This window comes from Hoplias malabaricus, chromosome 17, assembly GCF_029633855.1.
Source record: "Hoplias malabaricus isolate fHopMal1 chromosome 17, fHopMal1.hap1, whole genome shotgun sequence".
NCBI classification, from domain to species: Eukaryota; Metazoa; Chordata; class Actinopteri; order Characiformes; family Erythrinidae; genus Hoplias; species Hoplias malabaricus.
In genome coordinates this window covers 18,722,432-18,750,183 of record NC_089816.1, presented here as the reverse complement: position 1 = coordinate 18,750,183, position 27,752 = coordinate 18,722,432, and the positions used below count along the sequence as shown (strand labels likewise).

The 27,752-nt window shown below is 53.2% G+C and overlaps 1 protein-coding gene across 4 annotated transcripts in view; it reads right to left on the bottom strand.

Moving 5' to 3' along the window:
* The window catches only part of rapgef2b (Rap guanine nucleotide exchange factor 2b), a 159,486-nt gene that overhangs the window by 92,244 nt on the left and 39,490 nt on the right, over positions 1–27,752 (bottom strand). The window lies entirely within an intron of this gene.

Below are 27,752 nucleotides of genomic sequence, written 5' to 3'. Positions count from 1 at the left end.
CGCTCACTCTCACACACACACACACACACACACACGTGTCGCTTACTCTCACACACACACACTGTCGCTCACTCACACACACACACACTGTCGCTCACTCACACACACACACACACAATGTCGCTCATTCACTCACACACACGGTCGCTCACTCACTCACACACACGGTCGCTCACTCACTCACACACACGGTCGCTCACGCACTCACACACACACGGTCGCTCACGCACTCACACACACACTGTCGCTCACGCACTCACACACACACTGTCGCTCACTCACACACACACACACTGTCGCTCACTCACACACACACACACTGTCGCTCACTCACACACACACACACACTGTCGCTCACTCACACACACACACACACTGTCGCTCACTCAAACATACACACTGTCGCTCACTCACACACACACACACACTGTCGCTCACTCACACACACACACTGTCGCTCACTCACACACACACACACTGTCGCTCACTCACACACACACACACTGTCGCTCACTCACACACACACACACACACACTGTCGCTCACTCACACACACACTGTCGCTCACTCACACACACACACACACACTGTCGCTCACTCACACACACACACACACACACACTGTCGCTCACTCACACACACACACACACTGTCGCTCACTCAAACATACACACTGTCGCTCACTCACACACACACACACACTGTCGCTCACTCACACACACACACTGTCGCTCACTCACACACACACACACTGTCGCTCACTCACACACACACACACACACTGTCGCTCACTCACACACACACTGTCGCTCACTCACACACACACACACTGTCGCTCACTCACACACACACACACACACTGTCGCTCACACACACAAACACAGTCGCTCACTCACACACACACTGTCGCTCACTCACACACAAACTGTCGCTCACTCACACACACACAGTCGCTCACTCGCACACAAACACACACACTGTCGCTCACTCGCACACACACACACACACTGTCGCTCACTCACACACACACTGTCGCTCACTCACACACACACACACACTGTCGCTCACTCACACACACACACACACACACTGTCGCTCACTCGCACACACACACACACACTGTCGCTCACTCGCACACAAACACACACACTGTCGCTCACTCGCACACACACACACACACTGTCGCTCACTCACACACACACTGTCGCTCACTCACACACACACACACACTGTCGCTCACTCACACACACACACACACACACTGTCGCTCACTCACACACACACACACACACTGTCGCTCACTCACACACACACTGTCGCTCACTCACACACACACACACACTGTCGCTCACTCACACACACACACACACACACTGTCGCTCACTCACACACACACACACACTGTCGCTCACTCAAACATACACACTGTCGCTCACTCACACACACACACACACTGTCGCTCACTCACACACACACACTGTCGCTCACTCACACACACACACACTGTCGCTCACTCACACACACACACACTGTCGCTCACTCACACACACACTGTCGCTCACTCACACACACACACACACTGTCGCTCACTCAAACATACACACTGTCGCTCACTCACACACACACACACACTGTCGCTCACTCACACACACACACACACACTGTCGCTCACTCACACACACACTGTCGCTCACTCACACACACACACACACTGTCGCTCACTCACACACACACACACACACTGTCGCTCACACACACAAACACAGTCGCTCACACACACAAACACAGTCGCTCACTCACACACACACTGTCGCTCACTCACACACACACAGTCGCTCACTCACACACACACTGTCGCTCACTCACACACACACACTGTCGCTCACTCACACACACACACTGTCGCTCACTCACACACACACACACTGTCGCTCACTCACACACACACACACTGTCGCTCACTCACACACACACACACTGTCGCTCACTCACACACACACACTGTCGCTCACTCACACACACACACTGTCGCTCACTCACACACACACACTGTCGCTCACTCACACACACACACTGTCGCTCACTCACACACACACTGTCGCTCACGCACTCACGCACTGTCGCTCACGCACTCACACACACACACACAATCGCTCACGCACTCACACACACACACACACACAGTCGCTCACGCACTCACACACACACACTGTCGCTCACTCACACACACACACACACACTCAGGTTAATGAGAAAGAGCTGAATCAAACCCAATTAAAAAAAAAATCTAAAATCTCACTCACACACACACAATGTCGCTCATTCACTCACACACACGGTCGCTCACTCACTCACACACACGGTCGCTCACTCACTCACACACACGGTCGCTCACGCACTCACACACACACGGTCGCTCACGCACTCACACACACACTGTCGCTCACACACTCACACACACACTGTCGCTCACTCACACACACACACACTGTCGCTCACTCACACACACACACACTGTCGCTCACTCACACACACACACACACACTGTCGCTCACTCGCACACAAACACACACACTGTCGCTCACTCAAACATACACACTGTCGCTCACTCACACACACACACACACTGTCGCTCACTCACACACACACACACACTGTCGCTCACTCACACACACACACACTGTCGCTCACTCACACACACACACACACACACTGTCGCTCACTCACACACACACACACTGTCGCTCACTCACACACACACACACACACACTGTCGCTCACTCACACACACACACACACTGTCGCTCACTCACACACACACACACACTGTCGCTCACTCACACACACACACACTGTCGCTCACTCACACACACACACACACTGTCGCTCACTCACACACACACACACACTGTCGCTCACTCACACACACACACACACTGTCGCTCACTCACACACACACACACACTGTCGCTCACTCACACACACTGTCGCTCACTCACACACACTGTCGCTCACTCACACACACACACACACACACACTGTCGCTCACTCACACACACTGTCGCTCACTCACACACACACACACACACTGTCGCTCACTCACACACACACTGTCGCTCACTCACACACACACACATTGTCGCTCACTCACACACACACACACACTGTCGCTCACTCACACACACACACACACTGTCGCTCACTCACACACACACACACACACAGTTGCTCACTCACACACACACTGTCGCTCACTCACACACACACTGTCGCTCACTCACACACACACTGTCGCTCACTCACACACACACTGTCGCTCACTCACACACACACACACTGTCGCTCACTCACACACACACACACTGTCGCTCACTCACACACACACACACTGTCGCTCACTCACACGCACAGTCGCTCGCTCACACACACGCACAGTCGCTCACGCACTCACACACACTGTCGCTCACGCACTCACACACACTGTCGCTCACGCACTCACACACACACACAGTCGCTCTCGCACTCACACACACACACAGTCGCTCATGCACTCACACACACACACACAGTCGCTCACGCACTCACACACACACACACTGTCGCTCACGCACTCACACACACACACACTGTCGCTCACTCTCACACACACACACACAGTGTCGCTCACTCTCACACACACACACACACTGTCGCTCACTCTCACACACACGCACACACAGTGTCGCTCACTCTCACACACACAAACACACTGTCGCTCACTCACACACACACACAAACACACTGTCGCTCACTCACACACACACTGTCGCTCACTCACACACACACACACACACACACACACACTGTCGCTCACTCACACACACACACACTGTCGCTCACTCACACACACACACACACACTGTCGCTCACTCACACACACACTGTCGCTCACTCTCACACACACACACACTGTCGCTCACTCTCACACACACACACACTGTCGCTCACTCTCACACATACACACACACACACACACACTGTCGCTCACTCTCACACGCACAGTCGCTCACTCTCACACACACGGTCGCTCACGCACTCACACACACGGTCGCTCACTCACACACACACACTGTCGCTCACTCACACACACTGTCGCTAAATCACACACACACACACTGTCGCTCAATCACACACACACACACACACTGTCGCTCACTCACACACACACACACACTGTCGCTCACTCACACACACACACACACACTGTCGCTCACTCACACACACACACACACTGTCGCTCACTCACATACACACTGTCGCTCACTCACACACACACACTGTCGCTCACTCACACACACACACTGTCGCTCACTCACACACACACACTGTCGCTCACTCACACACACACACTGTCGCTCACTCACACACGCAGTCTCTCGCTCACACACGCGCAGTCTCTCGCTCACACACACGCACATTCGCTCACGCACTCACACACACTGTCGCTCACGCACTCACACACACACACAGTCGCTCACGCACTCACACACACACACACTGTCGCTCACTCACACACACACTGTCGCTCACTCTCACACACACACAGTGTCGCTCACTCTCTCACACACACACACACACACACACTGTCGCTCACTCACACACACACTGTCGCTCACTCACACACACACTGTCGCTCACTCACACACACACACTGTCGCTCACTCACACACACACACTGTCGCTCACTCACACACACACACACTCTCGCTCACTCACACACACACACACTCTCGCTCACTCACACACACACACACTGTCGCTCACTCACACACACACACACTGTCGCTCACTCACACACACACACTGTCGCTCACTCACACACACACACTGTCGCTCACTCACACACACACACTGTCGCTCACTCACACACACACACTGTCGCTCACACACACACACACACTGTCGCTCACTCACACACACACTGTCGCTCACTCACACACACACACTGTCGCTCACTCACACACACACACACTGTCGCTCACACACACGCACAGTGCTCGCTCACACACACGCACAGTCGCTCGCTCACACACACACACACTGTCGCTCACACACACACACACACTGTCGCTCACTCACACACACACACTGTCGCTCACTCACACACACACACACTGTCGCTCACTCACACACACACACACTGTCGCTCACTCACACACACACACACACACACTGTCGCTCACTCACACACACACTGTCGCTCACTCACACACACACACACACACTGTCGCTCACTCACACACACACACACACACACACTGTCGCTCACTCACACACACACACACACTGTCGCTCACTCAAACATACACACTGTCGCTCACTCACACACACACACACACTGTCGCTCACTCACACACACACACTGTCGCTCACTCACACACACACACACTGTCGCTCACTCACACACACACACACACACTGTCGCTCACTCACACACACACTGTCGCTCACTCACACACACACACACTGTCGCTCACTCACACACACACACACACACTGTCGCTCACACACACAAACACAGTCGCTCACTCACACACACACTGTCGCTCACTCACACACACACTGTCGCTCACTCACACACACACAGTCGCTCACTCGCACACAAACACACACACTGTCGCTCACTCGCACACACACACACACACTGTCGCTCACTCACACACACACTGTCGCTCACTCACACACACACACACACTGTCGCTCACTCACACACACACACACACACACTGTCGCTCACTCGCACACACACACACACACTGTCGCTCACTCGCACACAAACACACACACTGTCGCTCACTCGCACACACACACACACACTGTCGCTCACTCACACACACACTGTCGCTCACTCACACACACACACACACTGTCGCTCACTCACACACACACACACACACACTGTCGCTCACTCACACACACACACACACTGTCGCTCACTCACACACACACTGTCGCTCACTCACACACACACACACACTGTCGCTCACTCACACACACACACACACACACTGTCGCTCACTCACACACACACACACACTGTCGCTCACTCAAACATACACACTGTCGCTCACTCACACACACACACACACTGTCGCTCACTCACACACACACACTGTCGCTCACTCACACACACACACACTGTCGCTCACTCACACACACACACACTGTCGCTCACTCACACACACACTGTCGCTCACTCACACACACACACACACTGTCGCTCACTCAAACATACACACTGTCGCTCACTCACACACACACACACACTGTCGCTCACTCACACACACACACACACACTGTCGCTCACTCACACACACACTGTCGCTCACTCACACACACACACACACTGTCGCTCACTCACACACACACACACACACTGTCGCTCACACACACAAACACAGTCGCTCACACACACAAACACAGTCGCTCACTCACACACACACTGTCGCTCACTCACACACACACAGTCGCTCACTCACACACACACTGTCGCTCACTCACACACACACACTGTCGCTCACTCACACACACACACTGTCGCTCACTCACACACACACACACTGTCGCTCACTCACACACACACACACTGTCGCTCACTCACACACACACACTGTCGCTCACTCACACACACACACTGTCGCTCACTCACACACACACACTGTCGCTCACTCACACACACACACTGTCGCTCACTCACACACACACTGTCGCTCACGCACTCACGCACTGTCGCTCACGCACTCACACACACACACACAATCGCTCACGCACTCACACACACACACACACACAGTCGCTCACGCACTCACACACACACACTGTCGCTCACTCACACACACACACACACACTCAGGTTAATGAGAAAGAGCTGAATCAAACCCAATTAAAAAAAAAATCTAAAATCTCACTCACACACACACAATGTCGCTCATTCACTCACACACACGGTCGCTCACTCACTCACACACACGGTCGCTCACTCACTCACACACACGGTCGCTCACGCACTCACACACACGGTCGCTCACGCACTCACACACACACGGTCGCTCACGCACTCACACACACACTGTCGCTCACACACTCACACACACACTGTCGCTCACTCACACACACACACACTGTCGCTCACTCACACACACACACACTGTCGCTCACTCACACACACACACACACACTGTCGCTCACTCGCACACAAACACACACACTGTCGCTCACTCAAACATACACACTGTCGCTCACTCACACACACACACACACTGTCGCTCACTCACACACACACACACACTGTCGCTCACTCACACACACACACACTGTCGCTCACTCACACACACACACACACACACTGTCGCTCACTCACACACACACACACTGTCGCTCACTCACACACACACACACTGTCGCTCACTCACACACACACACACACACACAGTCGCTCACTCACACACACACACACTGTCGCTCACTCACACACACACACACACTGTCGCTCACTCACACACACACACACACTGTCGCTCACTCACACACACACACACACACTGTCGCTCACTCACACACACACACACACTGTCGCTCACTCACACACACTGTCGCTCACTCACACACACACACACACACACACTGTCGCTCACTCACACACACTGTCGCTCACTCACACACACACACACACACTGTCGCTCACTCACACACACACTGTCGCTCACTCACACACACACACATTGTCGCTCACTCACACACACACACACACTGTCGCTCACTCACACACACACACACACTGTCGCTCACTCACACACACACACACACACAGTTGCTCACTCACACACACACTGTCGCTCACTCACACACACACTGTCGCTCACTCACACACACACTGTCGCTCACTCACACACACACTGTCGCTCACTCACACACACACACACTGTCGCTCACTCACACACACACACACTGTCGCTCACTCACACGCACAGTCGCTCGCTCACACACACGCACAGTCGCTCACGCACTCACACACACTGTCGCTCACGCACTCACACACACTGTCGCTCACGCACTCACACACACACACAGTCGCTCTCGCACTCACACACACACACAGTCGCTCATGCACTCACACACACACACACAGTCGCTCACGCACTCACACACACACACACTGTCGCTCACGCACTCACACACACACACACTGTCGCTCACTCTCACACACACACACACAGTGTCGCTCACTCTCACACACACACACACACTGTCGCTCACTCTCACACACACGCACACACAGTGTCGCTCACTCTCACACACACAAACACACTGTCGCTCACTCACACACACACACAAACACACTGTCGCTCACTCACACACACACTGTCGCTCACTCACACACACACACACACACACACACACACTGTCGCTCACTCACACACACACACACACACACTGTCGCTCACTCACACACACACACACACACTGTCGCTCACTCACACACACACTGTCGCTCACTCTCACACACACACACACTGTCGCTCACTCTCACACACACACACACTGTCGCTCACTCTCACACATACACACACACACACACACACTGTCGCTCACTCTCACACGCACAGTCGCTCACTCTCACACACACGGTCGCTCACGCACTCACACACACGGTCGCTCACTCACACACACACACTGTCGCTCACTCACACACACTGTCGCTAAATCACACACACACACACTGTCGCTCAATCACACACACACACACACACTGTCGCTCACTCACACACACACACACACTGTCGCTCACTCACACACACACACACACACACTGTCGCTCACTCACACACACACACACACTGTCGCTCACTCACATACACACTGTCGCTCACTCACACACACACACTGTCGCTCACTCACACACACACACTGTCGCTCACTCACACACACACACTGTCGCTCACTCACACACACACACTGTCGCTCACTCACACACGCAGTCTCTCGCTCACACACGCGCAGTCTCTCGCTCACACACACGCACATTCGCTCACGCACTCACACACACTGTCGCTCACGCACTCACACACACACACAGTCGCTCACGCACTCACACACACACACACTGTCGCTCACTCACACACACACTGTCGCTCACTCTCACACACACACAGTGTCGCTCACTCTCTCACACACACACACACACACACACTGTCGCTCACTCACACACACACTGTCGCTCACTCACACACACACTGTCGCTCACTCACACACACACACTGTCGCTCACTCACACACACACACTGTCGCTCACTCACACACACACACACTCTCGCTCACTCACACACACACACACTCTCGCTCACTCACACACACACACACTGTCGCTCACTCACACACACACACACTGTCGCTCACTCACACACACACACTGTCGCTCACTCACACACACACACTGTCGCTCACTCACACACACACACTGTCGCTCACTCACACACACACACTGTCGCTCACACACACACACACACTGTCGCTCACTCACACACACACTGTCGCTCACTCACACACACACACTGTCGCTCACTCACACACACACACACTGTCGCTCACACACACGCACAGTGCTCGCTCACACACACGCACAGTCGCTCGCTCACACACACGCACAGTCGCTCACGCACTCACACACACAGTCGCTCACGCACTCACACACACACACAATCGCTCACGCACTCACACACACACACAATCGCTCACGCACTCACACACACACACACACACACACAGTCGCTCACGCACTCACACACACACACACTGTCGCTCACTCACACACACACACAGTCGCTCACTCACACACACACACACACACTGTCGCTCACTCACACACACACACACACTGTCGCTCACTCACACACACACACACAGTGTCGCTCACTCTCACACACACTGTCGCTCACTCTCACACACACACACAAACACTGTCGCTCACTCACACACACACACACACACTGTCGCTCACTCACACACACACACACACACACACACACACACTGTCGCTCACTCACACACACACTGTCGCTCACTCACACACACACACACACTCAGGTTAATGAGAAAGAGCTGAATCAAACCCAATTTTTAAAAAAAATCTAAAATCTCACTCACACACACGGTCGCTCACTCACTCACACACAAGGTCGCTCACGCACTCACACACACGGTCGCTCACGCACTCACACACACGGTTGCTCACGCACTCACACACACATTGTCGCTCACTCACACACACACACTGTCGCTCACTCACACACACACACACTGTCGCTCAATCACACACACACACACTGTCGCTCAATCACACACACACACACTGTCGCTCACTCACACACACACACACACTGTCGCTCACTCACACACACACACACACACTGTCGCTCACTCACACACACACACACACACTGTCGCTCACTCACACACACACACACTGTCGCTCACTCACACACACACACACACTGTCGCTCACTCACACACACACACACACTGTCGCTCACTCACACACACACACACACTGTCGCTCACTCACACACACACACACACTGTCGCTCACTCACACACACACACACACTGTCGCTCACTCACACACACACACTGTCGCTCACTCACACACACACAGACTGTCGCTCACTCACACACACACAGACTGTCGCTCACTCACACACACACAGACTGTCGCTCACTCACACACACACACACACTGTCGCTCACTCACACACACACACACACTGTCGCTCACTCACACACACACACACTGTCGCTCACTCACACACACACACACACTGTCGCTCACTCACACACACACACACTGTCGCTCACTCACACACACACACACGGTCGCTCACTCACACACACACACACGGTCGCTCACTCACACACACACACACGGTCGCTCACACACACACACACTGTCGCTCAATCACACACACACACTGTCGCTCACTCACACACACACAGTGTCGCTCACTCACACACACACACACTGTCGCTCACTCACACACACACACTGTCGCTCACTCACACACACACTGTCGCTCACTCACACGCACAGTCGCTCGCTCACACACACGCACAGTCTCTCGCTCACACACACGCACATTCGCTCACGCACTCACACACACTGTCGCTCACTCACACACACACACACAGTCGCTCACGCACTCACACACACACACACAGTGTCGCTCACTCTCACACACACACACACACACACACACAGTGTCGCTCACTCTCACACACACACGCACACTGTCGCTCACTCACACACACACTGTCGCTCACTCACACACACACTGTCGCTCACTCACACACACACACACACACACACTGTCGCTCACACACACACACACACACACACTGTCGCTCACTCACACACACACACACTGTCGCTCACTCACACACACACACACTGTCGCACACTCACACACACACACACACTGTCGCTCACACACACACACACTGTCGCTCACTCACACACACACACACTGTCGCTCACTCACACACACACACACTGTCGCTCACTCACACACACACTGTCGCTCACTCACACACACACTGTCGCTCACTCACACACACACTGTCGCTCACTCACACACACACAGTCGCTCACTCACACACACACACTGTCGCTCACTCACACACACACACTGTCGCTCACTCACACACACTGTCGCTCACTCACACACACTGTCGCTCACTCACACACACACACACTGTCGCTCACTCACACACACACACTGTCGCTCACTCACACACACACACACACTGTTGCTCACTCACACACACACACACTGTCGCTCACTCACACACACACACTGTCGCTCACTCACACACACACACACTGTCGCTCACTCACACACACAGTGCTCGCTCACACACACGCACAGTGCTCGCTCACACACACGCACAGTCGCTCGCTCACACACACGCACAGTCGCTCGCTCACACACACGCACAGTCGCTCACGCACTCACGCACTGTCGCTCACGCACTCACACACACACACAATCGCTCACGCACTCACACACACACACACAGTCGCTCACGCACTCACACACACTGTCGCTCACTCTCACACACACACACACACACGTGTCGCTCACTCTCACACACACACACACACACACGTGTCCCTCACTCTCACACACACACACACACTGTCGCTCACTCACACACACACTGTCGCTCACTCACACACACACACACTGTCGCTCACACACACTGTCGCTCACTCACACACACACACACACACACTGTCGCTCACTCACACACACACTGTCGCTCACTCACACACACACACACACTGTCGCTCACACACACTGTCGCTCACTCACACACACACACACTGTCGCTCACTCACACACACACACACTGTCGCTCACTCACACACACACACTGTCGCTCACTCACACACACACACTGTCGCTCACTCACACACACACACTGTCGCTCACTCACACACACACACTGTCGCTCACACACACACACACACTGTCGCTCACACACACACACACACTGTCGCTCACTCACACACACACTGTCGCTCACTCACATACACACACTGTCGCGCACTCACACACACACACTGTCGCTCACTCACACACACACACACTGTCGCTCACTCACACACACAGTGCTCGCTCACACACACGCACAGTGCTCGCTCACACACACGCACAGTCGCTCGCTCACACACACGCACAGTCGCTCACGCACTCACGCACTGTCGCTCACGCACTCACACACACAGTCGCTCGCTCACACACACGCACAGTCGCTCACGCACTCACGCACTGTCGCTCACGCACTCACACACACAGTCGCTCATGCACTCACACACACACACAATCGCTCACGCACTCACACACACACACACTGTCGCTCACTCACACACACACACAGTCGCTCACTCACACACACACACACACACTGTCGCTCACTCACACACACACACACACACACTGTCGCTCACTCACACACACACACACAGTGTCGCTCACTCTCACACACACTGTCGCTCACTCTCACACACACACACAAACACTGTCGCTCACTCACACACACACACACACACACACTGTCGCTCACTCACACACACACACACACACACACTGTCGCTCACTCACACACACACACACTGTCGCTCACACACACACACACACACACACTGTCGCTCACACACACACACACACACACACTCAGGTTAATGAGAAAGAGCTGAATCAAACCCAATTTTAAAAAAAAATCTAAAATCTCACTCACACACACGGTCGCTCACTCACTCACACACACGGTCGCTCACTCACTCACACACACGGTCGCTCACGCACTCACACACACGGTCGCTCACGCACTCACACACACGGTCGCTCACGCACTCACACACACAATGTCGCTCACTCACACACACACACTGTCGCTCACTCACACACACACACACTGTCGCTCAATCACACACACACACACACTGTCGCTCAATCACACACACACACACTGTCGCTCACTCACACACACACACACACTGTCGCTCACTCACACACACACACACACTGTCGCTCACTCACACACACACACACACTGTCGCTCACTCACACACACACACTGTCGCTCACTCACACACACACACACACTGTCGCTCACTCACACACACACACACACACACTATCGCTCACTCACACACACACACACACTATCGCTCACTCACACACACACACACAGTGTCGCTCACTCTCACACACACTGTCGCTCACTCTCACACACACACACAAACACTGTCGCTCACTCACACACACACACACACAGTCGCTCACTCACACACACACACACTGTCGCTCACTCACACACACACACACACTGTCGCTCACTCACACACACACACACACTGTCGCTCACACACACACGCACACACACACTGTCGCTCACACACACACACACACACACTCAGGTTAATGAGAAAGAGCTGAATCAAACCCAATTTTAAAAAAAAATCTAAAATCTCACTCACACACACGGTCGCTCACGCACTCACACACACGGTCGCTCACTCACTCACACACACGGTCGCTCACGCACTCACACACACGGTCGCTCACGCACTCACACACACGGTCGCTCACGCACTCACACACACAATGTCGCTCACTCACACACACACACTGTCGCTCACTCACACACACACACACTGTCGCTCAATCACACACACACACACTGTCGCTCAATCACACACACACACACTGTCGCTCAATCACACACACACACACACTGTCGCTCACTCACACACACACACACACTGTCGCTCACTCACACACACACACACACTGTCGCTCACTCACACACACACACTGTCGCTCACTCACACACACACACACAGTGTCGCTCACTCTCACACACACTGTCGCTCACTCTCACACACACACACAAACACTGTCGCTCACTCACACACACACACACACAGTCGCTCACTCACACACACACACACACACACTGTCGCTCACTCACACACACACACACACTGTCGCTCACTCACACACACACACACACACACTGTCGCTCACTCACACACACACACACACTGTCGCTCACTCACACACACACACACACTGTCGCTCACACACACACGCACACACACACTGTCGCTCACACACACACACACACACACTCAGGTTAATGAGAAAGAGCTGAATCAAACCCAATTTTAAAAAAAAATCTAAAATCTCACTCACACACACGGTCGCTCACGCACTCACACACACAATGTCGCTCACTCACACACACACACTGTCGCTCACTCACACACACACACACTGTCGCTCAATCACACACACACACACTGTCGCTCAATCACACACACACACACTGTCGCTCACTCACACACACACACACTGTCGCTCACTCACACACACACACACACTGTCGCTCACTCACACACACACACACACACTGTCGCTCACACACACACACACACACACACTCAGGTTAATGAGAAAGAGCTGAATCAAACCCAATTTTAAAAAAAAATCTAAAATCTCACTCACACACACGGTCGCTCACTCACTCACACACACGGTCGCTCACTCACTCACACACACGGTCGCTCACGCACTCACACACACGGTCGCTCACGCACTCACACACACGGTCGCTCACGCACACACACACAATGTCGCTCACTCACACACACACACTGTCGCTCACTCACACACACACACACTGTCGCTCAATCACACACACACACACACTGTCGCTCAATCACACACACACACACTGTCGCTCACTCACACACACACACACACTGTCGCTCACTCACACACACACACACACTGTCGCTCACTCACACACACACACTGTCGCTCACTCACACACACACACTGTCGCTCACTCACACACACACACACACTGTCGCTCACTCACACACACACACACACACACTATCGCTCACTCACACACACACACACACTATCGCTCACTCACACACACACACACAGTGTCGCTCACTCTCACACACACTGTCGCTCACTCTCACACACACACACAAACACTGTCGCTCACTCACACACACACACACACAGTCGCTCACTCACACACACACACACTGTCGCTCACTCACACACACACACACACTGTCGCTCACTCACACACACACACACACTGTCGCTCACTCACACACACACACACACTGTCGCTCACACACACACGCACACACACACTGTCGCTCACACACACACACACACACACTCAGGTTAATGAGAAAGAGCTGAATCAAACCCAATTTTAAAAAAAAATCTAAAATCTCACTCACACACACGGTCGCTCACGCACTCACACACACGGTCGCTCACTCACTCACACACACGGTCGCTCACGCACTCACACACACGGTCGCTCACGCACTCACACACACGGTCGCTCACGCACTCACACACACAATGTCGCTCACTCACACACACACACTGTCGCTCACTCACACACACACACACTGTCGCTCAATCACACACACACACACTGTCGCTCAATCACACACACACACACTGTCGCTCAATCACACACACACACACACTGTCGCTCACTCACACACACACACACACTGTCGCTCACTCACACACACACACACACTGTCGCTCACTCACACACACACACTGTCGCTCACTCACACACACACACACAGTGTCGCTCACTCTCACACACACTGTCGCTCACTCTCACACACACACACAAACACTGTCGCTCACTCACACACACACACACACAGTCGCTCACTCACACACACACACACACACACACTGTCGCTCACTCACACACACACACACACACTGTCGCTCACTCACACACACACACACACACACTGTCGCTCACTCACACACACACACACACTGTCGCTCACTCACACACACACACACACTGTCGCTCACACACACACGCACACACACACTGTCGCTCACACACACACACACACACACTCAGGTTAATGAGAAAGAGCTGAATCAAACCCAATTTTAAAAAAAAATCTAAAATCTCACTCACACACACGGTCGCTCACGCACTCACACACACAATGTCGCTCACTCACACACACACACTGTCGCTCACTCACACACACACACTGTCGCTCAATCACACACACACACACTGTCGCTCAATCACACACACACACACTGTCGCTCACTCACACACACACACACTGTCGCTCACTCACACACACACACACACTGTCGCTCACTCACACACACACACACACACTGTCGCTCACTCACACACACACACACACTGTCGCTCACTCACACACACACACACACTGTCGCTCACTCACACACACACACACACTGTCGCTCACTCACACACACACACACACTGTCGCTCACTCACACACACACAGACTGTCGCTCACTCACACACACACACACTGTCGCTCACTCACACACACACACACTGTCGCTCACTCACACACACACACACTGTCGCTCACTCACACACACACACACTGTCGCTCACTCACACACACACACACTGTCGCTCAATCACACACACACACTGTCGCTCACTCACACACACACAGTGTCGCTCACTCACACACACACAGTGTCGCTCACTCACACACACACACTGTCGCTCACTCACACGCACAGTCGCTCGCTCACACACACGCACAGTCTCTCGCTCACACACACGCACATTCGCTCACGCACTCACACACACTGTCGCTCACTCACACACACACACAGTCGCTCACGCACTCACACACACACACAGTGTCGCTCACTCTCACACACACACACACAGTGTCGCTCACTCTCACACACACACGCACACTGTCGCTCACTCACACACACACTGTCGCTCACTCACACACACACTGTCGCTCACTCACACACACACTGTCGCTCACTCACACACACACACACACACACTGTCGCTCACACACACACACACACACACTGTCGCTCACTCACACACACACACACACACTGTCGCTCACTCACACACACACACACACACACTGTCGCTCACTCACACACACACACACACTGTCGCTCACACACACACACACACTGTCGCTCACACACACACACACACACACACTGTCGCTCACTCACACACACACTGTCGCTCACTCACACACACACACACTGTCGCTCACTCACTCACGCACACACTGTCGCTCACTCACACACACACTGTCGCTCACTCACACACACACTGTCGCTCACTCACACACACACACACTGTCGCTCACTCACACACACACACACTGTCGCTCAATCACACACACACACACACTGTCGCTCAATCACACACACACACACTGTCGCTCACTCACACACACACACACACTGTCGCTCACTCACACACACACACACACTGTCGCTCACTCACACACACACACTGTCGCTCACTCACACACACACACACACTGTCGCTCACTCACACACACACACACACACACTATCGCTCACTCACACACACACACACACACACTATCGCTCACTCACACACACACACACACTATCGCTCACTCACACACACACACACAGTGTCGCTCACTCTCACACACACTGTCGCTCACTCTCACACACACACACAAACACTGTCGCTCACTCACACACACACACACACAGTCGCTCACTCACACACACACACACTGTCGCTCACTCACACACACACACACACTGTCGCTCACTCACACACACACACACACTGTCGCTCACACACACACGCACACACACACTGTCGCTCACACACACACACACACACACTCAGGTTAATGAGAAAGAGCTGAATCAAACCCAATTTTAAAAAAAAATCTAAAATCTCACTCACACACACGGTCGCTCACGCACTCACACACACGGTCGCTCACTCACTCACACACACGGTCGCTCACGCACTCACACACACGGTCGCTCACGCACTCACACACACGGTCGCTCACGCACTCACACACACAATGTCGCTCACTCACACACACACACTGTCGCTCACTCACACACACACACACTGTCGCTCAATCACACACACACACACTGTCGCTCAATCACACACACACACACACTGTCGCTCACTCACACACACACACACACTGTCGCTCACTCACACACACACTGTCGCTCACTCACACACACACACACACTGTCGCTCACTCACACACACACACACAGTGTCGCTCACTCTCACACACACTGTCGCTCACTCTCACACACACACACAAACACTGTCGCTCACTCACACACACACACACACAGTCGCTCACTCACACACACACACACACACACTGTCGCTCACTCACACACACACACACACTGTCGCTCACTCACACACACACACACACTGTCGCTCACACACACACGCACACACACACTGTCGCTCACACACACACACTCAGGTTAATGAGAAAGAGCTGAATCAAACCCAATTTTAAAAAAAAATCTAAAATCTCACTCACACACACGGTCGCTCACGCACTCACACACACAATGTCGCTCACTCACACACACACACTGTCGCTCACTCACACACACACACACTGTCGCTCAATCACACACACACACACTGTCGCTCACTCACACACACACACACTGTCGCTCACTCACACACACACACACTGTCGCTCACTCACACACACACACACACACTGTCGCTCACTCACACACACACACACACACTGTCGCTCACTCACACACACACACACACACTGTCGCTCACTCACACACACACACACACTGTCGCTCACTCACACACACACACACACTGTCGCTCACTCACACACACACACACACTGTCGCTCACTCACACACACACACACACTGTCGCTCACTCACACACACACACACACTGTCGCTCACTCACACACACACACACTGTCGCTCACTCACACACACACACACTGTCGCTCACTCACACACACACACACTGTCGCTCACTCACACACACACACACTGTCGCTCAATCACACACACACACTGTCGCTCACTCACACACACACACAGTGTCGCTCACTCACACACACACAGTGTCGCTCACTCACACACACACACTGTCGCTCACTCACACGCACAGTCGCTCGCTCACACACACGCACAGTCTCTCGCTCACATACACGCACATTCGCTCACGCACTCACACACACTGTCGCTCACTCACACACACACACAGTCGCTCACGCACTCACACACACACACAGTGTCGCTCACTCTCACACACACACACACAGTGTCGCTCACTCTCACACACACACGCACACTGTCGCTCACTCACACACACACTGTCGCTCACTCACACACACACTGTCGCTCACTCACACACACACTGTCGCTCACTCACACACACACTGTCGCTCACTCACACACACACACACACACACTGTCGCTCACACACACACACACACACACACTGTCGCTCACTCACACACACACACACACACTGTCGCTCACTCACACACACACACACACTGTCGCTCACTCACACACACACTGTCGCTCACACACACACACACACACACTGTCGCTCACACACACACACACACACACACTGTCGCTCACTCACACACACACTGTCGCTCACTCACACACACACACACTGTCGCTCACTCACTCACACACACACTGTCGCTCACTCACACACACTGTCGCTCACTCACACACACACTGTCGCTCACTCACACACACACACACTGTCGCTCACTCACACACACTGTCGCTCACTCACACACACACACACACACTGTTGCTCACTCACACACACACACTGTCGCTCACTCACACACACACACTGTCGCTCACTCACACACACACACTGTCGCTCACTCACACACACACTGTCGCTCACTCACACACACACACACACTGTCGCTCACTCACACACACACACTGTCGCTCACTCACACACACACACACTGTCGCTCACTCACACACACACACACTGTCGCTCACTCACACACACACACACTGTCGCTCACTCACACACACACACACTGTCGCTCACTCACACACACACACACTGTCGCTCACTCACACACACACACACACTGTCGCTCACACAAACACACACACACACTGTCGCTCACTCACACACACACTGTCGCTCACTCACACACACACACACTGTCGCTCACTCACACACACACACACACACACACACACACACTGTCGCTCACTCACACACACACACACACACACACACACTGTCGCTCACTCACACACACACACACACTGTCGCTCACTCACACACACACTGTCGCTCACACACACACACACACACACACACTGTCGCTCACACACACACACACACACACTCAGGTTAATGAGAAAGAGCTGAATCAAACCCAATTTTTAAAAAAAATCTAAAATCTCACTCACACACGGTCGCTCACTCACTCACACACACGGTCGCTCACTCACTCACACACACGGTCGCTCACGCACTCACACACACGGTCGCTCACGCACTCACACACACGGTCGCTCACGCACTCACACACACAATGTCGCTCACTCACACACACACACTGTCGCTCACTCACACACACACACACTGTCGCTCAATCACACACACACACTGTCGCTCACTCACACACACACACACACACTGTCGCTCACTCACACACACACACACACTGTCGCTCACTCACACACACACACACTGTCGCTCACTCACACACACACACACACACACTGTCGCTCACTCACACACACTGTCGCTCACTCACACACACACACACACTGTCGCTCACTCACACACACACACACAGTGTCGCTCACTCTCACACACACTGTCGCTCACTCTCACACACACACACAAACACTGTCGCTCACTCACACACACACACACACTGTCGCTCACTCACACACACACACACACAGTCGCTCACTCACACACACACACACACAGTCGCTCACTCACACACACACACACACTGTCGCTCACTCACACACACACACACACTGTCGCTCACACACACACACACACTGTCGCTCACACACACACACACACACACACTGTCGCTCACACACACACACACACACACACTCAGGTTAATGAGAAAGAGCTGAATCAAACCCAATTTAAAAAAAAAATCTAAAATCTCACTCACACACACGGTCGCTCACTCACTCACACACACGGTCGCTCACTCACTCACACACACGGTCGCTCACGCACTCACACACAAGGTCGCTCACGCACTCACACACACGGTCGCTCACGCACTCACACACACAATGTCGCTCACTCACACACACACACTGTCGCTCACTCACACACACACACACTGTCGCTCAATCACACACACACACACTGTCGCTCAATCACACACACACACACTGTCGCTCAAACACACACACTGTCGCTCACTCACACACACACACACACACTGTCGCTCACTCACACACACACACACACTGTCGCTCATTCACACACACACACACTGTCGCTCACTCACACACACACACACACACACACTGTCGCTCACTCACACACACACACACACACACACACACACACTGTCGCTCACTCACACACACACACACACACTGTCGCTCACTCACACACACACACACACACTGTCGCTCACTCACACACACACAGACTGTCGCTCACTCACACACACACACTGTCGCTCACTTACACACACACACACTGTCGCTCACTCACACACACTGTCGCTCACTCACACACACACACACACTGTCGCTCACTCAAACACACACACACTGTCGCTCAATCACACACACACACTGTCGCTCACTCACACACACACAGTGTCGCTCACTCACACACACACACTGTCGCTCACTCACACACACACACTGTCGCTCACTCACACGCACAGTCGCTCGCTCACACACACGCACAGTCTCTCGCTCACACACACGCACATTCGCTCACGCACTCACACACACTGTCGCTCACTCACACACACACACAGTCGCTCACGCACTCACACACACAGTGTCGCTCACTCTCACACACACACACACACACAGTGTCGCTCACTCTCACACACACACGCACACTGTCGCTCACTCACACACACACTGTCGCTCACTCACACACACACTGTCGCTCACTAACACACACACTGTCGCTCACTCACACACACACACACACACACACACTGTCGCTCACACACACACACACACACACTGTCGCTCACTCACACACACACACACACTGTCGCTCACTCACACACACACACACACACTGTCGCTCACACACACACACACACACACACTGTCGCTCACTCACACACACACACACTGTCGCTCACTCACTCACACACACACTGTCGCTCACTCACACACACACTGTCGCTCACTCACACACACACACTGTCACTCACACACACACACTGTCGCTCACTCACACACACACACACACTGTTGCTCACTCACACACACACACTGTCGCTCACTCACACACACACACTGTCGCTCACTCACACACACACACAGTCGCTCACTCACACACACACACAGTCGCTCACTCACACACACACAGTCGCTCACTCACACACACACTGTCGCTCACACACACACACACACTGTCGCTCACTCACACACACACACTGTCGCTCACTCACACACACACACTGTCGCTCACTCACACACACACACACACTGTCGCTCACTCACACACACACACACACACACTATCGCTCACTCACACACACACACACACTATCGCTCACTCACACACACACACACAGTGTCGCTCACTCTCACACACACTGTCGCTCACTCTCACACACACACACAAACACTGTCGCTCACTCACACACACACACACACAGTCGCTCACTCACACACACACACACTGTCGCTCACTCACACACACACACACACTGTCGCTCACTCACACACACACACACACTGTCGCTCACACACACACGCACACACACACTGTCGCTCACACACACACACACACACACTCAGGTTAATGAGAAAGAGCTGAATCAAACCCAATTTTAAAAAAAAATCTAAAATCTCACTCACACACACGGTCGCTCACGCACTCACACACACGGTCGCTCACTCACTCACACACACGGTCGCTCACGCACTCACACACACGGTCGCTCACGCACTCACACACACGGTCGCTCACGCACTCACACACACAATGTCGCTCACTCACACACACACACTGTCGCTCACTCACACACAAACACACTGTCGCTCAATCACACACACACACACTGTCGCTCAATCACACACACACACACACTGTCGCTCACTCACACACACACACACACTGTCGCTCACTCACACACACACACACACTGTCGCTCACTCACACACACACACTGTCGCTCACTCACACACACACACACAGTGTCGCTCACTCTCACACACACTGTCGCTCACTCTCACACACACACACAAACACTGTCGCTCACTCACACACACACACACACAGTCGCTCACTCACACACACACACACACACACTGTCGCTCACTCACACACACACACACACTGTCGCTCACTCACACACACACACACACTGTCGCTCACACACACACGCACACACACACTGTCGCTCACACACACACACACACACACACTCAGGTTAATGAGAAAGAGCTGAATCAAACCCAATTTTAAAAAAAAATCTAAAATCTCACTCACACACACGGTCGCTCACGCACTCACACACACAATGTCGCTCACTCACACACACACACACTGTCGCTCACTCACACACACACACACTGTCGCTCAATCACACACACACACACTGTCGCTCACTCACACACACACACACTGTCGCTCACTCACACACACACACACTGTCGCTCACTCACACACACACACACTGTCGCTCACTCACACACACACACACACACTGTCGCTCACTCACACACACACACACACTGTCGCTCACTCACACACACACACACACTGTCGCTCACTCACACACACACACACACTGTCGCTCACTCACACACACACACACACTGTCGCTCACTCACACACACAGACTGTCGCTCACTCACACACACACACACACTGTCGCTCACTCACACACACACACACTGTCGCTCACTCACACACACACACACTGTCGCTCACTCACACACACACACACTGTCGCTCACTCACACACACACACACTGTCGCTCAATCACACACACACACTGTCGCTCACTCACACACACACAGTGTCGCTCACTCACACACACACAGTGTCGCTCACTCACACACACACACTGTCGCTCACTCACACGCACAGTCGCTCGCTCACACACACGCACAGTCTCTCGCTCACACACACGCACATTCGCTCACGCACTCACACACACTGTCGCTCACTCACACACACACACAGTCGCTCACGCACTCACACACACACACAGTGTCGCTCACTCTCACACACACACACACAGTGTCGCTCACTCTCACACACACACGCACACTGTCGCTCACTCACACACACACTGTCGCTCACTCACACACACACTGTCGCTCACTCACACACACACTGTCGCTCACTCACACACACACACACACACACTGTCGCTCACTCTCACACACACACACAAACACTGTCGCTCACACACACACACACACTGTCGCTCACTCACACACACACACAGTCGCTCACTCACACACACACACACACTGTCGCTCACTCACACACACACACACACTGTCGCTCACACACACACACACACTGTCGCTCACACACACACACACACACACACTGTCGCTCACTCACACACACACTGTCGCTCACTCACACACACACACACTGTCGCTCACTCACACACACACTGTCGCTCACTCACACACACACTGTCGCTCACTCACACACACACACACTGTCGCTCACTCACACACACTGTCGCTCACTCACACACACACACACACTGTTGCTCACTCACACACACACACTGTCGCTCACTCACACACACACACTGTCGCTCACTCACACACACACACTGTCGCTCACTCACACACACACTGTCGCTCACTCACACACACACACACACTGTCGCTCACTCACACACACACACTGTCGCTCACTCACACACACACACACTGTCGCTCACTCACACACACACACACTGTCGCTCACTCACACACACACACACTGTCGCTCACTCACACACACACACACACTGTCGCTCACTCACACACACACACACACTGTCGCTCACACAAACACACACACACACTGTCGCTCACTCACACACACACTGTCGCTCACTCACACACACACACACTGTCGCTCACTCACACACACACACACTGTCGCTCACTCACACACACACACACACACACACACTGTCGCTCACTCACACACACACACACACTGTCGCTCACTCACACACACACTGTCGCTCACACACACACACACACACACTGTCGCTCACACACACACACACACACACTCAGGTTAATGAGAAAGAGCTGAATCAAACCCAATTTTTAAAAAAAATCTAAAATCTCACTCACACACACGGTCGCTCACTCACTCACACACACGGTCGCTCACTCACTCACACACACGGTCGCTCACGCACTCACACACACGGTCGCTCACGCACTCACACACACGGTCGCTCACGCACTCACACACACAATGTCGCTCACTCACACACACACACTGTCGCTCACTCACACACACACACACTGTCGCTCAATCACACACACACACTGTCGCTCACTCACACACACACACACACACACTGTCGCTCACTCACACACACACACACACTGTCGCTCACTCACACACACACACACTGTCGCTCACTCACACACACACACACACACACTGTCGCTCACTCACACACACACTGTCGCTCACTCACACACACACTGTCGCTCACTCACACACACACACACAGTGTCGCTCACTCTCACACACACTGTCGCTCACTCTCACACACACACACAAACACTGTCGCTCACTCACACACACACACACACTGTCGCTCACTCACACACACACACACACAGTCGCTCACTCACACACACACACACACTGTCGCTCACTCACACACACACACACACTGTCGCTCACACACACACACACACTGTCGCTCACACACACACACACACACACACTGTCGCTCACACACACACACACACACACACTCAGGTTAATGAGAAAGAGCTGAATCAAACCCAATTTTAAAAAAAAATCTAAAATCTCACTCACACACACGGTCGCTCACTCACTCACACACACGGTCGCTCACGCACTCACACACACGGTCGCTCACGCACTCACACACACGGTCGCTCACGCACTCACACACACAATGTCGCTCACTCACACACACACACTGTCGCTCACTCACACACACACACACTGTCGCTCACTCACACACACACACACTGTCGCTCACTCACACACACACACACACACTGTCGCTCACTCACACACACACACACACTGTCGCTCACTCACACACACACACACACTGTCGCTCACTCACACACACACACACACTGTCGCTCACTCACACACACACACACACTGTCGCTCACTCATACACACACACACTGTCGCTCACTCTCACACACACACACACAGTGTCGCTCACTCTCACACACACACACACACGTGTCGCTCACTCTCACACACACACACACACACTGTCGCTCACTCACACACACACTGTCGCTCACTCACACACACACTGTCGCTCACTCACACACACTGTCGCTCACTCACACACACACACACACTGTCGCTCACTCACACACACACACACACTGTCGCTCACTCACACACACACACACACTCAGGTTAATGAGAAAGAGCTGAATCAAACCCAATTAAAAAAAAAAATCTAAAATCTCCCTCACACACACACACTGTCGCTCATTCACTCACACACACGGTCGCTCACTCACTCACACACACGGTCGCTCACTCACTCACACACACGGTCGCTCACGCACTCACACACACACTGTCGCTCACGCACTCACACACACACTGCCGCTCACGCACTCACACACACACTGCCGCTCACTCACACACACACACACTGTCGCTCACTCACACAAACACACACACACACTGTCGCTCACTCACACACACACACACACACACTGTCGCTCACTCACACACACACACACACACACTGTCGCTCACTCACACACACACACACACTGTCGCTCACTCACACACACACACACACTGTCGCTCACTCACACACACACACACAGTCGCTCACTCA